Here is a 15488-nt window from a genome sequence, read left to right as displayed (position 1 = left end):
GTACATTTTCCTCTTTCCATTTGGCTGCATAGACAACTCTAGCCATGGGGATCAGGTGTACTAGAAGATTTCCATGTTCTTCCTCAATTTCTTTGTCCATAAATCCGAGGAATTTTGACAGTTCTTGACAGTTGGGCGTCACACAACTTTTCACTGTTCTGAAGTCTCCCTGGTTGCCTGTTCATCCAAATCTGGAGAAGCTCCCTGGGAAGACTTTGCTTCTATGGTTTCCCCTGGGAGTGAAGAGAAGTGGGAGAAGCCTTGGAGACTGCAGATGGTTGGAAAGCAGATTGTGTAAAGAAAAAACAAGATGCTCAGAAATGTCACTTGGCTTCTTTGTAATTAAATATGTGCATGAATAACACGCCGCATCCATGAGAATTTTCTCCCCAGTTGTCTTCTCCTCTGAAGTAAGTTTCCGACTCGGAAATACTCACCATGGAGGAATGGTTGGTGAAAGGGACAAAACTTTGCAGAGATGGCAAAATTAACTTGTTCGATTAGAGAAAGATCAACAACCACATTTATCAGTGACTGGAAACCCCTTATGGACTTTTTGCTGAAAAAAGGGAAAAATGAACTTGCGATTCGTGGGTTTGAAGATTAGAAAGGGTAGCTTATGGACAGAAGGAAATTATGATGTAACTTTAGAGATAGATGGTAAGAGAAACGCATTTATAACCGCTGTTAAGAAGATCAGAAGCTGCTTCTTTATAATCTTTCCTTCTTTTTCTTTTTCTCTTTTCTTTTTTCACTATTTACTATTTTTCTTTCTTTTCTTTCATGGTTTTTACTTCGTTAAAAATGTCTCCAATAAAAATTATTTTAAAAAAAAGGAATAAGTTTCCAAAGTAAATTTTCTTTCCCACCAGAACCAAAACCAAAACTATAAATGAATGTGAAGTGATGGCCCCATCTTAAACCACAGCGGCTGCCGTGGCATTTTTTTCTGGTTCGTCGCACTCTCGTTTTTTTCCACATTGTTGCTGTCTCTATGATTTCTAACCAGCATTCCCCAATTCCTGCCATCAAATCAAATTTGCAACTGTTCTCATTTCCCAGAACATGTATGGCAGAAGGCCGTGGAAAATCTAAAAATGGAAGACAAATGCAGAAAACATTTTTTGACCTTTTAAAAACTGACAATCTTAATACCATGCAGCTTTTAAAATACACGAAACCTTTCCCAGAAAGGCATTTTTTTAAACGCTGAGAACAAAACACCCCCACCAGATACTATTCTAGTGTTTTTCTTGACCAACTTTGATTGGCAAATAATGCATTCAGCAGGAAATGCAGATTGTCATAATGAAAGCAGATGGCAGCATACGCTTAATTGGAAAGAAGGAGAAGAATTACATTTCAGATATTGTTTTCCTGCAAATGTGAGAGCTTTGATTTGGAGCTTTGATTCCTAGGCAATTCAATCAAATCTCTGGATCAAATCAACTTTCCAAATGGGATCAACAGTGTTGACCAAACCACCATATGGTGATTAGGAAAAGGCCCTGGACCTTTTTCTGAATTGACTCCATTCTCCAAAGTGACCTGTTTGGACAATTCAGTCTGAAGTATTGAATTGACTTGATTTTCCAAACTGAACTGGTGATTGAAAGTGGATCAAGTCAGCAATCTGAATGGACAATTTAAATGTATTCATGTATTTATTTGTTAGATTTATCTCTCCTCTTTCCTGCAGAAGCTGAAGACAGTCATTTTTGCCCTGGAACATAAACCTCAGAGGTAGGTTGGGCTGTAAGAATGATCACTCCAAAGTCTCCTATTTTACTCTTTATTCTTTAATTTATTCTTGATCTTTATTCCAGGATATTTTGTTTATTTCCAGCTGTTTGCTGCAGGGGAAAAGCATGATTTATATCTAGCTGGCTTTATCGGCTTGATTTTCCCCTTTGTCTTGTCCTTCCTTTTAGCATGTGGAAGGAAGGAAGGAAGGAAGGAAGGAAGGAAGGAAGGAAGGAAGGAAGGAAGGAAGGAAGGAAGGAAGGAAGGAGGGAGGGAGGGAGGGAGGGAGGGAGGGAAGGGTCTGATACAGGAAATTCATAGGTTATTAGTCTAATGGGGAAAAGTTGGAGTCACCAAGGCTGAGCCAGAATTACTTAGTACGGACAGTGTTTTATAGCAGAGAAGCCTTTCTAATCAGCAAGCTCAGTAAATGAAGATTGGGAAGACTTGTACTGATGACATGACTGCAGACTCACGGCTTGTATTTTCATCGACACTCCTTTGCATAGCCAAAGGAGAAAGATCTGACTCCTGCTACTTTCTACAAATCCCCCCAAAAACCAGGAAAAGGAGCTCGTAAAATGTTTAGAATTCCTTCTAGGAGAAGTGTTGACCTTACAGACAAGTACAGGCGTTGCAGAAAGATCAACTCAACCTCCCAAGTTGGATTCTTAACTTACTCCACAGTCCTGAGCCCTTGAAACACGCTTCATTCCCAATGCTTCTGCCTGAACAGAATGGAAAGCATTCTGAATGTGCCTGTTTAATTTTTTTTTTAATTTTAATTTTTGATAAAGCTTAAGTATTATTGGAAATGGAGGGTTTCCATGAAGATTTTCACACCTCTCAGAACGGCAGTGCAAAAACCAAACTTCTCTAAAAATCAAGATAGCTCTGTAATGAGAAGGCAAATCTGTAACATTAATGACTGGAACCGTTATACTGTTTTGCTGCTAAGGCTGTGTGGGTGTGAACTTCTGACATCACTTCAGACAGATGGGAATGTGGGCTGGCATCTTCTATCATCATGTGTGTGTATATGTGGTAATTTGATCAAGTTGCTTCCTCTCTTGTTTAAAATGAGATAACCAGCCTTGGAATAAAACAGTTCATTAGGGATTGCTGAGCAGAATTGCAGAGCAGAGTTAGGGCTACAACGTTTGTTATGCAGGCATCTTAGCTTCTTTCTTGGGGTGTTCAGCTATAAAGTTCGTTGATAGCAACACGAGGAAAAGGTATTGTCAGAATGGATGGAGCTGGATGGAACCTGGAGGCCACAGGTGATTATGTGGGTATCTCAAAGACTACATTCCCAAAATGGTGGGGCCAGAATCCATTTGGGGGTAAAGTTTCTAAAAGGCCAAAATAGGTACCTTAAGCATCTTGAAGAGTCTGGATTTGGCTCTTAAAGGCTCTCAAAGTCTCCAAAATGCAAAAAAGGTCTGAAATGTTTGGCACCACTCACTCTGGCTAGGAATCAGGAGATCTCAAAACAATTATTGGTGGGCAATACATGGCCTCCAGGCCATAGTTTTTGTACCCCTTAGCTAGAAGCTTAGTGCAACTGCTTACATCACCTTTGTAGAATTGCTTGCTTATGTGCCATCAAGTTGGTGCTGACTCTCAGCGATGATATAGATACACCTTCTCTGTCCTCAACCTGACCTTTCAGGTTCTCCAACCATCACCCACTGCTGCTGTAAGTGAGTCCATCCACTAGCTGTTAGTTGTTATATTCCTTTCTTTCTTTAAACCCCAATTTACAGGTGGGTGATGCAGGATAGAGGAATACATCAGTTATCCAAAGCGCACCAGCATATCTGCAACAGAAAAAGGATCTTGGATGAGCAGGTTCTGTGTTGCAATGCACAATGATAGTCTCTTCAGGTTCCTCAGAAGTTCATAAAAGAGATGGCCTGGTTCTGAAGTCTTATATTTCAGCTCGCCTGGAAGAAAACACACACACTAAGCCAACTGGACATAAGTCAGCAGCCAAAAAGGTCTTTTAATGCATTGTACATTTGCTTTTATTTGAAATCCGAAGCTGACTTAATGACTAACATCAAAGATATGCAGTATATTTTTGGCCAAGGAAAAGAAGGAAATTGGGAGAGGCATACATGATCGTATTGTGTGTCCAAAGCTGAAACAGAGGAAGACAAATCTGTCTACTTAATCTTTTCTTTATTTTTCATTCCCCCCCCCCCCTTCAGTTTGTTCTGTTTCCCCGTGGAGAATTATTTTTAAGTGTGCATAACATTCATGCATATTTTGCTGCACGTGCCTTTGAGTGTTTGAGTTTTTGTAAGCAAAGTTGCTAAGATAGTTGGATAGCTGGTTTCCATTTTCTCGAAAGGAACCATCCCCAAGGTAAAACATTCAGGTCTTTTATTTTCCAAGCCATTTGCTCTTTGCCCACACCTTCCCTGAATACATGGACCATTTTGATCAGAGAAAATTGGAGTACATTTCAAAGGATAACCGCGTTCCAGCTGGTCCATTTCTTCCATACGGCAACATTTGGTAAGCTTGCACAGAAGCATGAATAGAATACATGGATTTTCTCTCCCGCCCCTGATGGTGGACAATTTAAACATTGTCTTGTGCTTTTTTGTTTACTCCACCTGTTTCTTGTGGAGGAACCACACAGTTCCACTGGATCAGAAAATGCCAACGCACTCCAAAAAGGCTGTAACTGTAGACAAGGAGATGGCAGATGGCAGAGCCCGTTACTCTGGCTGCAGATCAACCTTAGAGGCACAACTGAAACTGCCTCCAGTCGAGGATCCCATTGAGACTTATTAGCTTTCTCAGACAGCTGACATTTGCTTGGAAAGAGGTTGTCAACCCCTGTTTTGTAATTCTTCCTCTCAACTGGGTAGGGAAAACTGCTAAGAAATTGAAGCCATTGCTTTTCTAAGTGTAGGGAAGGAATGCAGGGTTGGCTTATTCAATCAAAGTTAAAATAGATACAGGTAGTCCTCACTTAATGACCATTCATTTAGTGACTGTTCAAAGTTACAATGGTGCTGAACAAAGGGACTTACAACTGGTCCTCACATTTACACCGTCGCAACACCCCACGGTCATGTGATTGAGATCTGGGTGCTTGGCAACCAGCTCGCACTAACGATGGTTGCAGCATCCTGGGATCACGTGATTGCCATTTGTGACCTTCCCAGCCAGCTTCCAGCAAGCAAAATGAATGAGGAACTATGTGATTCGCTTAATGGCTCCTGCAAAAAAAGTCATAAAATTGGGTGTGACTTGCTTAACAACAAATTTTCTGGGCCCTATTGTGGTCATTAAGCAAGGACTACCTGTAATTAGCTATAACTGGTATCCCTTACTGGGCTTTTGTTGATAAGGAATGAATGACAAGGCTTTTGGATTTTGTTTTTAGCTAAAAGATGAGTTATGGGGTAAAGAGAGTATATGTTATTTTAAGAGATGGTGATAAGCTATAAAAATTGTTTATACCTGCTGGGATGAAGGGGGGAATTACTTCTTTTCCCTTTTTTATTTTTCTTTTTTACACTATTTTTCTTTTTATATGTATTTTTAGTCTGTACTAGTTTTTATTCTGTCCATTTGTAATATTTAGTAAAAGTATTTGGGGGGGAAAAAGCAATCAAAATATAAACAACTTTGGTAACTTATCACCATCTCTTAAAATATAACAAATGCTCTCTTCTTCCCATAACTCACATCTTAACTATAAATAAAATCTTAAAGCTTGTCATTCATTCCTAGTCAGCCAAAGTCCATTAAGGGCTACCAGAGATAACAACATATCTATTTTAATCTTGATCAAATAAGCCAACTCTATATTCCTTCCCTGTAGTTTTAACAATCTTGGCTTTTAATCCCTTCAAATAATGTCCTTGAACTTGATTTCTTTTCACCTTCTCTTTGTCTCCTCTTAGCAAATCCTTCAAAGCTTTAACAAATCTCTTTTGTAAATCCAGTAAAAAGTTATCCAAATATCTCTTTTGATTTGATGCTTGCATGTCCTTTTTAAATATCAAGACATCGACTGGTTCCATTTGTATATCCAGTATATCATCTTCTTCCATATCATTCTTGTAACTTGTCATATTTAAATCCACATTCAAATCAATTTCAGTCTTATCCAGTATAGCTTGTTCCTCTCCTGTAACAACATTTGCATGCTATCCATCTATGATGCTAGACATTCTTAAAATTAATTTCTAAGACCATAGTTCACAAATCTCCATAAAAATATCCAAAGTGTTTTGCTCCATTCTGTACTAGCATGCCAAATCTGAGTATTCTTCTCCTTCAATTGTAATCTTTAGTTTCTTCTCATTCCCTCTAGTGTCCAACATTCAAAGTCCCATCTTACCATGTTTTTTTGCCCCAAAAAACCAAAACAACCAGTTTCCCATGGGAAGGATTCTTATAATTGATTTCAAATTCTGGACCGTTAGTTCATTTTTAAGTTTCCAAGATCAACATTCTAAACAACCCTTGGCTGTTTATTCTAAAAAGTAATATTTTTCTAAATCTTTAAACTCAAATTTAAAGCTTCTTTTGTGAAGGAGAAGGAGACTCACCCAGTGAAGGCAATAAAAACTTGCTGTTCTGAAGGGTCCTAATATTTCAAAAGCAGTTCAAAATAATTCCAAAGGTGATTAAGAAATGAGGCTCAGTCAAGCTTTTTGTCCATAAAGGCTGTGTTACGACTGTGAGCTTAGATGGAATTCCTTGATGCCCAGCCACTCGACTCATAAGCTGACTGCAGAAACCTCGTTCCTACAGTCTACTCACAAGGAACAGCTGTCCAGAGTGTACATGGGCAATCTCATGATCTCTCCTTTCTCCAGAGCGATTTCGTCTGCCTTGATCCAGCATCTGGCCGCAATCTCTGCCGTAAACACCATCCTGCTGAGACAGGATGTCTAGTTTGTTATGGCCTCACCAGCAGTTTCCCATTTTTGAGATTCTCCAAGGTTTCTTGAACCACATTCTGAAAAATATTGGTCACCAGCATGAACTAAACCATACATTTAAAGCCTCAACCAACTTCGGTCTTTTCACCTTCCTATAAAACTCAGGTCCACATTTATCCAGGACTTTGCTACCACAAATGCCTTATTAAATGAATCTGTTAGTGCTAAAACCTGCAGCCTTTGCAGTTTACAGGAGGGTGGGGAGAAATTAACATGTTGGCTTTTGTTTTTCAACTCCATCTTAAATTCAGAAGTAATCTTCAAGGCATTAAATATTAATGTTATAAAATATTTAGATGTCCTCTTCTCCCCTCCAGAGAGTTTTGCTCTTGTTTGTTAAAAGCAGTCTTCCTGATGGGTAAAGGCAGTTTTGGTGGGGGGGGGGGAGACTGCTGCAAAACTCTTTGGTCACCCCCTTGATCCCAGAAACATAAATTAACACATTGAAAATGTGTACAATAACATTCTCTTCTACACTGTTGCCTCTTTCCTGGTTGTGGAGTCTGGGAATGGCTAAATAAATGAGAATGCAGAGGACCCCCGAGTCTGGATCAGTAAGGGATTGTTCTGTTTCAGAACTGTGTAACATAGAGGAGTTCGCCGGAGAATCATTTTCCTCTTCCGCAGTTATTCCCTAACAGCTGATACTTTCAGACACCATGAGGTTGGTCAGCCTGCTTTTAGCACCATTTAAATTTGAGGCTAACATATCCGACAGCACCAAATGCTACTGCTTGAGACAAGGGTCCAGAGGAAGGTGAGCGCTCCAGGCTTGAGGGAACTTAGTAATCCTTCTCTCTGAGCATCCACACCTTCTTCTGCTAGCAAAGGCTGTCCTCCTGCATTGCCTCTTTTTATGGCCCATGTAAAACAAAACATCCAGACAAACAATTTTTATTAAGTCTTTCCTATAGCCGGATGAAATTTTAGCATCACTTCCTCCCTTTCTTCTTTTTAATTGTCCATATTTCTTCCCTTTGGATTCCTTTGTTCCTCAGCCATTTCCCCTACATTCTACTGTTTCTTTCATCTCTGGCCTTCCCGCCTCCATCTAATTTAGTCTTCTTTTCTAGTTCATTTAACTTTTCAGTCACCATTTCCATGTTTTCTACCTTGTTTTTGAGCTGATGTGTGGCTTTCTCCTTCTTCCTTATGTGTAAAGGTCCCCCACCTCTAGCCCAAATTATAAATGTTCTAAATTAGAGTATCCAGAAGGAAATTTCTAATAGTTCTTTTGGGCTAATGTCAGCCCTTTGAGATAGTCTGGACAAGAAGCACAACCAGGAGTACTAGCTCTATATTTATTGTAAGGTGACCTGAACAGAATCTTGCAAGACTGAAAGTATTTCTTCCCTCCTTTCTTTTTACTCTCTGGAAAACTAGGGAGGGTCCCTTCGGAAACGCTTCCCACGCCCCTTCTCCTTCTGTGGGCTGAGATATCTTTTACACGCCAGTCGTCCAGTCTGTGGCTCTCCCTCCTATCTCCCAAAGTCATTGCCACTTACCATTACAGCTAAACTGGTCGTATTTTTAGCAGTCGTGATCATCTCTGGTTGGATAGAAGGTAAGAAGTAAATAAATAAGTAAAATTATGTGCGTCAAATTTCACGAAAGCCGTTAAGACTACAATACAAATAATAACCTGCTTCTTTCAATCTACCCTGGATTAGGCTGGGAATGGGGTGATGAGTTCTTATTACCATTATCTCAATCTTTGCCATAAGTCTTTGTAGTTATGGTAAGGTAAATATTGTGAAAATGATAATAAGAGATCATTCTCTGTAGTATCTTCAACTGGCACAGGAGAGGTCACTTAGGTTGGATAGTTTATTAGCAGCATAGTCTGATATTGTCTAGCAACCAGGTGGCACCAAGGAACATCTCTGAGATTGCATTTATTCTCCATTAAGCCTGTCCTGATCTGTTCCATAATTCCAGGCACTTTGAATTTATTGAGTCCTTGTCCTTCTAAGCCATGTGAAATTTGCAAAGTTCTGAAGCTTGCAGTTGTTTACACAATAGGCTCCTGACTCCTTTTCAGTCTTGGAACAGACGACTGCACACCCAATGCTTTCCATGTAATATATACTGTATGAAAACTGCCCTAAATAGAAAAGGCAACTAGAATGATGAACATGCTACAGGTCTGGGTTGGGCAACCTTCATCACTTGCACTCATGATCAGGCCCCAATATTAATATTCTTGAAGGAATGTGGCCCTCAAAAGAAAAAGAATTATCCAGCCAACACAGATCTGACCCTTGCCAATTGAGATTCAAACATTTTCCGTAATAGAAGAGGAGAAAGGAAGAAAAAACAGAATTTAGTCATTATGAATCTCCCATCAGAAATGGCCAAGAACTAAATGTCAGATGATTTTGTCAGAAGGATTTCAGAAGAGAACAATATTTATGCATGTGCAGAGATGGCAAGAGATCACGCACAGCTGTTCTGCAAAGCTTATGCTTCTGTTTTTTCCTCTCCTTCTCCCATTTGGTGGATAACAGCTTTGTTTTACAAGCAAATCTTAAGAGAGGCAGGCTCTTTCTTAAAGTTTCCCTCCAGTTGCCTCTGAATGTCATCTTAGAGCTGGGAAATAACAGGACACTTCAGCTTCCTTGAATGAACAAGGAATGGCTGTCAGCTTGTTACGTGGAGGAAAAAAAAAATGGACAGCTCAGTATCACTAATAGGATCTGTTTGCCCTCCGACATGAGACGTCCACACGAGTCAATTTCCAAAACAAATGCAATCTCCTTGAGGAGAGGGAACTGTTTGGTGATAGACTTCTGAAGATCTTGGTTGGCGTAGTCTTCTTTGGGAGATATTCACCATTTCTCATGACCTTCCAAAGGATAGAGTTTGAAAGGTGATCTGGAGGTAGGGAGGAACTGCATCCTTTTCAATGGAGCAAGCAGATTGAGTTAGATTAATTATAATGGAACAGCTTCTGCACGGAGGACAGTGCTTTCATATAATTTTCTGGGTCAATTGTGTAGTTGATTTATAGCTGTTGTACAGAACCAGATGGGAATCAGGATGAAGCTTTCAGTGAAGTCTGCATAGGTCACAATTTACATTTGAGCCACAAGAGTATGGCCAGGGGGCATTTCTGCCTACATTTCAAGGGGGGTTTACGAATATCTATTGTTGGGAAACATGAACAGAAAGATACTAGTGTCTTTTTTATGAGGGCTTCCCAGTGGGATCCAACTGTCCACTGTGGGAACAAAATGGGAATCAGGCAGGATAAACATTTCCAGTCTGATCACTGGGTCTCAATTTCTATTATACCTTAACATAAGACTTTCAATTTAATTTAACTTTTTATTTTATTTAATGGATTACATTATACAAGGCAGTCCATTTTCAAACAATGACACGTAAAATAAAAGTGAACAACTCACCACTCGAGAAAAGAAAAAGAAAAATACAACACAACAAATAAAACCATAGTTAAAGGCAAAAAGCCCGTAATTACAAATATATTCCAAGTTCGCCTGATTTTATAAACCTTTGAAAGAGGAAACTAAGCTTTTATTATTCACTCAGCCTGTCCAAGAATTAAGTGCTAATTAATTGTTGGTTTCATTCCTCTTACATATAAGCCTTCAAGAATGAGTGTGCATTTGCATTTGTTTGTGAAAATCTTCTTTCTTCCTTTCTAATTTTTCTGTTTTGTTTAGATCAAAGCTTGAAGGAACAGGCTACCTTGTCTAATAATGATTTTATATATGCTATGGGCATTTTAAAAAGAAGAATGGGGCAAACTTCTCCTATACTTTTTGCCAAGTATCAGCATTAAAAAGTAGGATTTCTTCACTCAGGAGAGATTAATTTTATGTAGGATGGCTATTAGAGATGTGTTTAACCTGCATCAGTAACAGAATAGACTAAATGACCTTTGAGATCCTTCCCCATTTGATTGTATAATCAGTAACTTGTGACAGTTGAGACCTGAAAAATCTGCCTTCTTCCATAATGGAGGCAGGGGAAGAGAGACAATTCAGAAGTTATAGTTAGAACCTCCAGGTTTCCCCCCCCCCCCCCCCGGTTGATATAGAGAGAGATCCAAGTTGTAAATTATTACTCACAGAGAGAAATTGGAGAAGTTGGGGGCTATGCAGTCCATGGAGGCCACCGAGATGAATCTGGTTGTCCATGATCCATTACTGCATTAAGCAACATCTCTGAAACGTGAACAGAATTGTTTGGGGAGATTTTTTTACAGGGGGAAATTTTTTCTGTTGATGAAAGAACAAAACAAGGAAATTAACTATATCGGTCAATCACACCAAACCATTCTGTCAGGGAGGCATTTCTTGGTTGAATACGTTGTCAGGACAGGGTTTTGTTTTTTTTTCCTAAAGATTTAAGGCCAACAGGGCCATACAAGACAAGCTTAGATGGAACTGCTGATTTCTGTATCTCGAGTTTCAGTCTTTGGCTTCTCAAGTGGCAACTTGAGCTATTGAGTTCTGGGACCTTTAACTTGGAATGGAAAACATCATTATTAGTACCGAGCACCCGCACTGCAGGTCAAAAGTCTGTTTAAATCCCAGATTGTCCAACTAAAAGGATCAGGTAGCTGGGGAGGAAAATATCATTGGTGGATGTGCTGGAAAGCTACTTTTATTCCATTTAGGATGAAATATTATCTAATCTGGAACAAGGCAACTTCCCTGATATGAATGCAAGATTCTAACTGGGGTTTTCAATTTTTCAGCTGCATATTTCTTTTCTTTTCTTGTACTAATTTCCTTCCATTTGATGAAAAAAAGAAGTTTTTGAAGTGTCCAGAAGAGAAGAAACTTTCAGTGAAATTTCCTTGGGTGGGGTGAAAGGTTCACATGTTCCCTTTAAGGGGAAGGTGGTCAATGGATATATGGTATCATTTCTCCTGTCAGTGTAGCATCCTCTCTCCATTAATCTGCAGCTTCCCTCGCTTTTTCCACTTTCATAAAATCCCAAGGAAAGTTCCCAGAAGAATCCTCTCTTGGGATCTGTTCAGATGAGCAATTAAGAGCAGCCCAGGAAACTGTAGGAGTATGGAGAGAGGGCCAGAACTCTTCCACCTCCCAGAAGTAAAGTCAACACCTAAACACTAGCAGCCTGGGAAAAACGTAGCCATGCACAAATCCCAATGCTGAGGTTGCAGCACCTCTTATGATCATTTTTAGAACTCAACACAAGGAAATGCCCTTGAAGCTCATGAAAGAACCAGCAATCTAGCTCACCTCTTGATTTGTTGTGCAGGGCAATGAAGCAGAAGCACCTTTCTTAATTTCTCACCTTGGTGGTCACCAAGAAGCCTTCAGATCTGGACATTACAGTGCTTGGAAATTGGGCAGCTTCATCCTGGAGCGATAACATTCCAGTGGCTGAGGTTAGCATCCAAGAAGAGGCAGGTTTCTTTGCCAGTGCACGCTACTGCTCTAGACATTTGCAATATAAAATAATGTTAAAACAGAGACAAAGAGACGTGGCTTTCATTCCCCTGTAGCACAGGTTGATAGAAGAATGCATCTTTAGCAGTTTAAATTGGTGGTCTATTTTCATAGGACAATGATTTGAATCCCAGTGCCAGTAAGGACACAGAAGTGCACCAGATGTCAACGGAAACAGTGGAAGTGAAATGTGTTGTGAAAAGCAAACTAACCATTAATCCCTGTGGGTGAAGACTCCATTCTGCATGTATCCCCTTTTTTTCCTGTGCACATTATATGCATGGTGGTGCATAAAAGAAGGAGGAAGCCTGTGCTAAACCTAGTCACCTCTGGAGGACCCTGGAAACACCACTGTGTGTAGTTCATGGGCTAGCATATTGTGGGAATCTGCCCATTGTCTGTGTTAAAGAGTTCATCATGGGGAAAATCCCACCCATCCCACTTCTAAGCCGTGGGAAGATCCAGAAGCTCAACTGAGTTTCTATTCTATTGGATGTAAGTGGGAAGAAGAAAAAACAACAACAAGCAAACCTAACAAAGATGTGCAAAATGGACTGAATCAGCCCCAAAATGTTTGGCTTTCTCAGATGCCTCCCTCCAAACTCAGTGGGAGCTCAGCAGCAGCCAGTAACCTACAGTTTGGATTCAACACCAAGACAAGAAGCGACAGAAGGAATGCTTACTTAGCATCTTGTTCACTTCCTCTGTTTTAGCGTCACCCTGTGAAATACGTTAGGCTGAGGCTGGTACTGATTTACTAACTGGAGTTAGTAAAATTTCCAGCTGTTGCTAAACTATAACTTCCAGAAGCCCCAGCTGATATGGCTCATGGAAAAGGATGCTGGGAACTATTGTTCTGATCGAGAATTCAAGGGGAAGGCAAACCTATTTTCAAACAAGACAGAAGGAGGCGTAATGCAATACCTGAACCAGGAATCTTGAACAATCCTGATGTTCTTTATGCCCTCATTCCCTGATAGCTTCCTAGCAGCCTTGAAAGGCTGTCCCAGGCAAGAAGGTGTGGATTGATTCTCCACAACACCTGAGAGTAAGATGAGGCAGAAACTTTACAGAGAGAGTTCCAAACTCAGAATAAGGAGGAATGTCCCAGCTATGAGAGCACTGGGACTGCCTGTCTTCTGGAGTCACCAGGGCTCCCTCACTGGAGGTTCTCAAGTAAAAGTTGGACAGCCATTTCTCTGGGGTGGTGGGAGAATTCCTGCCCTGGGCAGAATGTCAGGAGCCTTAAATCAGAATCTGATGAAGTTGCTTCAGCTGAGCTTGTAGATTATCAGCCTCAGGAATGTCAGCTTCAGGAATCATCAAGTCGTGATTCTTCTGAGGCTGATCAACCACAGGGATCTCCCGATCAGCTGCATGATGGGGCACAATCTCCAAGCCCCAGATCTCGATGCATGCAGTGGCAAGCAGAGCAATGCCACTCAATGAGGCTCCACTCTAAGCAGAGGGCAAGGCCTGAGTAATTCAGCCAGCTCTCTACAGATAGATTTATGTAGCCACTTTGGCTTCAGCCTTGGTTGGAATCAACCGTTTGGAATTCCAGCTCGGGACTCTTGTCCCTGTATGTTACTCTTGAATCCCTGACTCTTGGACCATCCGACTACCCGATTCAGCTCTCTGTGACTCCTGGAACGTATTTAGACCATTCTCTTGCTTCTTGCACTTTAAATAGAATTATTCAGGCAAGCCCTCTTTGCAAAGTCCTTGATTTACGATCTTGTCTGCTGTTATCTGCTTAGCTGTAGTAAAAACCTCAACTCCTTAGCAACGGTGTCGGTGTGTGTGTGTGTCCCTGCAACCTGAAACAGAACACAGAGGTTGGATGAGAAGATCTCCAAGGCTGCTTTTCAACTCCAGGATTCTCTCCACATTGTTTTCTCCGTGGTGGGCAGTGTATTTCCTTCTCTACGACATGACTGACTCCTTCCAAAATCTAATGCAATGTAAACATAGTATTTCTAGAGCTGTTGGGATCGCTACCAGTGGAAGTCTCAGTGCACTTGCTTTGAAGGCCTTCCCAGGTTGACTCCACGTGTGTGTTCACACATAACTGTTTCTTTAGCAGTCTCAGTTAAAGTGCTGATTATGCAGACAATCATTTGGGAAACTCTTTGAACCAGCTGGGCTGAACCTTCTAGAGGAGGCTTCCGTGTGCTTCCAAGAGGGGCACATCCTTCATGTCCGCACATTGTTTTACTGTTCACATACATTTCTCAAACTTGCAAGAATATATTTTTCAAATGATTAACTTAAGCTGTCAAGTCTTCCTGCCAAGCAAGGTGATAAAACTCCTTCTCTCTCCACTCTACATCCCCAAGCAGCCATGAGAAGCTTTGAGAAGTAGTTTTATTGGCAAGAATAGAGAAGCCATCTAAAACAGATGACTCCTTCCACCAGGTTCTTGGTATAGTGCATGCATTTTAGCAGCCCACGGGAAACCTGCCGACCCCCTCCCTCTGGGTCCCAAAGTTCAAATCCTAGATCTTTTTCTCTCACCCCTTCTAGCCAAGGACTTTTGGATGCTCTTTCCCCAGCCTTGAAGCCCCCTCCCACCTCTCCCTTGTCTATCAAATGGTTCTTTCTAGTGTGGGAATCAAGGGTCCTCACGTTCATTGCTTCAGCTCTCACAATGATTACACTGATTACCACGGTATTGTAAACTATACTTTTGGATGTATAATTTAGTAGAGACTTACATAAAGCTGGCATGCATCCTGTTCTCATGTGACAGCTCTTGTAATGAAATAACACCATTGCTTCCAAATGCCTGTGAGTTCAGGAGAACCAGATGATGTTGGTTGGTTGGGGGGGGGAAGCATTTTTACAAAATAAACCTTCCAGCTTCATACTCCATCTGATTAAATGATCTGGGATCTACAAAAGCTTATATGATAACAAATGCGCTAGTCTCTAGGTTGCTGCTTAAAATAAATCCTTTTTATTATGTTAGGTAAATAACGGAAAAGGGAAGAGACTGGATTTGCAGCATGTTGTTACGGACAGCAGGGGCAACATTTGGATTAGTCTTCTTTTCAGCAAGGGAGAGGACTTTAAAGAAACTGGATTAAAAATTTGAGGGTGCTTTGGTTAGGATGGAACGTCCCAGCCCATTTTCTCTTTCCGTCTTCATTTTATAGCACATTGCAAATTCCATCAAACGATTCTAAATTCTCCTTTTTGGAGGTTTGGTTGATATCACCTTGCAAGAAATCAAGATATTTCCTTGCTGGTGAGCAAAAAAGGAGATGGCACTCTGTTTTTTGTCTCACTCTTATGAGGCAGATGGATATTGCAGTTTCTCAAG

Source organism: Python bivittatus, unplaced genomic scaffold, assembly GCF_059951505.1.
Source record: "Python bivittatus isolate LINGU-HERP-01145 unplaced genomic scaffold, Pbiv_v1 ctg000190_np1212, whole genome shotgun sequence".
NCBI classification, from domain to species: Eukaryota; Metazoa; Chordata; class Lepidosauria; order Squamata; family Pythonidae; genus Python; species Python bivittatus.
This window is presented reverse-complemented; position numbering follows the sequence as displayed.